The sequence below is a fragment of the Chrysochloris asiatica genome, unplaced genomic scaffold, assembly GCF_000296735.1.
Source record: "Chrysochloris asiatica unplaced genomic scaffold, ChrAsi1.0 scaffold00257, whole genome shotgun sequence".
NCBI lineage: Eukaryota > Metazoa > Chordata > Mammalia > Afrosoricida > Chrysochloridae > Chrysochloris > Chrysochloris asiatica.
In genome coordinates this window covers 2,498,454-2,501,569 of record NW_006408775.1, presented here as the reverse complement: position 1 = coordinate 2,501,569, position 3,116 = coordinate 2,498,454, and positions in this window count along the sequence as shown.

Genomic DNA, 3,116 nt, shown 5'->3' with positions numbered 1-3,116 from the left:
CCCATGTAAACTCACATAATTCACAATAAAAACTTAAAAAAAAAAAAAAAAAGAAATAAAAGGACATATTGTATTAGGCAAATCTCTTTAAAGTCTTCAAGAGCAAAGATGTCAGTTTGAGGACTAAGGTGCACCTGACCCAAGCCATGGTATTTTCAATAGCCTCCTATGCATGTGAAAGTTGAACAATGAATAGGAAGAATTTATATATTTGCGTTAAGATGTTGGAGGAGAATATTAAAAGTACCATGGAATGTCAGAAGAACAAACCAGTCTGTTGGAAGAGGTACAGCCAGAATGCCCCTTAGAAGCCAGGATGGTGAGACTTGGTCTCTCACACTTTGGACATGTTGTCAGGTGGGACCAGTCCCTGGAGAAGGACATCATGTTCCATAAAGTGGAAGGTCAGAGCAAAAGAGGAAGACCCCCAACGACATGGACTGGCACAGTAGCAGCAGCAATAGGTTCAAGCTTAACAACGATTGTGAAGTTGGCCCAGGACAGGGCAGGGTTTTATTTTGTTGTGCATAAAGTCACTCTGAGTCAGAACTAACTCAATGGCACCTAACAATGAAAATCTCTACTGTGTGGTAGATCCTGTACTGAACACCTCAAGTATACTTTCTCATTTAATGTTTACAAAGAAGTGGTGTTGTTGTGAAGTGCTGTCAAGTCAGTTCTGACTCATAGTGACCCTGTACAGGGTTTCTGAAGAGCAGCTCGTAGGTTGAACCACAGACTTTGCGGTTAGCAGCCCAGTGCTTATCCTTCCGCATTTTACAAATATGGAAAGTGAAGATAAGAGGCAAAAGCAACTTGCCCCAGATCACAGTTCTTAAGTAGAACAGGATTTGAGCCCGGACTCTGGGATTCAAGGCCCACGCTCTCACCTGCTGTCTGTATTCAGCTTTATGATCCGATACAGCCCTTCCCCATGCTCTGACATGTCCACAGAAGCATGCTTTGGAATTCGGAAAGATCTATTTTTGCTTTTAAAGCACTATGAATCAGACTTTCAAGAATTGGCAGTTGGCCTGAGTCCAGCACTCCTGGAGAGGGGGCTGGCATTGGGCAGCTGGAGAGGGGCCTTCCTACTCCCCAGGCTACTTGCAGACAAGCCTGGGACCGGCCTGAGTCACAAAGGCTGTGGCTTGCAAAGATGCTAATTCAAAGGGGATGTGGGGGGAATGCAGCTGGCCCTCTGTCTCAGTGTAGTCCACCAATAGAGGGTGCAGATACTTGGGATAGGACAGGGGTCCTGCGGTTTACTGCCTTTCAGAAGATTTTGGAAGGGAGGGAGCTGAAACAGGGACAGAGAGAGCTTAGAGGAAAAGACCCCTGGAGTAAGCCACAGACCTCTGGGCCTTAGTTTTCCCAGCTCTGAAATGAGTATAAAGATGAGTCCACTGGGCTGGTAAGGAGCTCTGGTAGCATAGTGGTTACGAGTCAGGCTGCTAACCTCTGGGTCAGCAGTTCGAAACTACCAGCCGTGCTGTGGGAGAAAGATGATGCTTTCTGCTCCCATAAAGATTGATAGCCTTGGAAACCCTATATAGGGTCACTATGAGTCAGAACCGACGCCACGGTATACCACCACCACCACTGGGTTGGTGGACATCAGTGGAGATAATATCTGGAAATATGAGGGAGTTTCAAAAAGTTCATGGAAAGATGGGATTAAAAGAGACTGGAATTTTCCCATGAACTTTTAGAAGTCCCCTTGTGTTGCTGTTGTTGTTGCTAAGTGAAGTAAAGTCTGGTCCAACTCTTAGCAACACTGCCCGGTCCTGCGCCATCCTCCCAATTGCTGATAAGCTTGAGCCTACGGCTGCTGCCACTGTGACAATCCATCTCATTGGAGGTCTTCCTCTTGTACCAGCAGTTAAAATTATTCTTGTTAGATAATATACGAGGGTGAATGCAAAAATACTGCTGTAAAATTCTGCAAACCTTGATTAAACAAAAATATCCAAACATGAAGCTATTGCTTCTTGCCATATCCTCTGTTTGATCTATAACTTCTGATGGCAGTGTTTCCATGTCTCTAACCCTTCCTTTGGTATCTGTTCATTGGTCTCTCGCTGTCTGCGCACCTCCATTCTGGTGACTAGAGGGGATGCCTGAGTGAATGGACACCCCACCTCCACCCCTGAAGGGTTCTACTATGCATGCACACAGATCTCCTCAAAATTTAAAGTGACAGTTTCCACTTAAAACCAAACAGCCACCTCTCACCTGTCAGTTTGTCGTACTGTGGTGCCTTGTGAGTTTCTGTGATTCTGAAAGCTATGCCACCGGTATTTTAAATACCAGCTGGGTCACCCATGGTGGGCAGGTTTCAGATGAGCTTCCAGACAAAGACAGACTAGGAAGAAGGAGTGATGAACTACTTCCAAATATTGAGTCACTGAAAACCTTATGAATAGCAGAGAAACAATGTCAGATATAGTGCCTGAAAATGAGTCCCTCGGGTTGGAAGGCACTCAAAATGTGACTGGGGAAGAGCTGCCTCCTCAGAGTAGAGTTGACCGTGATGATGTGAATGGAGCAAAGCTTGTGGGAGAAAAGCCCACGGGACCTTCATTTGCTGATGGGGCACAACTCAAAATGAAGAGAAACAGCTGTAAACATCATTGAAAATCAGAACATGGAATGTGAAAGTATGAATCTGGAAAAACTGGAAGTTGTCAAAAATGAAATGGAACACATAAACATCGATATCTTATAGGTATTGGACTGGTATTGGCCATTCTGAATCTAATGACCACATGGTTTACTATCCTGGGAATGACAAATTGAAGAGGTGTTACATTCATCATCAAAAAGAACATATCCAGATCAGTCATGAGGTACAACACTGTCTGTGATAGGATAATATCCATGCGCCTACAGGGAAGCCCAGTTAATACCACTATTATTCAAAGTACGCACCAACCACTAAAGCCTTGAGGACGAAATAGAAGAATTCTACCAATTTCTTCAATCTGAAATCGATCACACATGCAATCAAGATGTACTGATCATTACTGGTGATTGGAATGCAAAGGTTGGGAGCAAAGAGGAAGGATCAGTAGTTGGAAAATATGGCCTTGGTGATAGAAATGATGCTGGAGAAC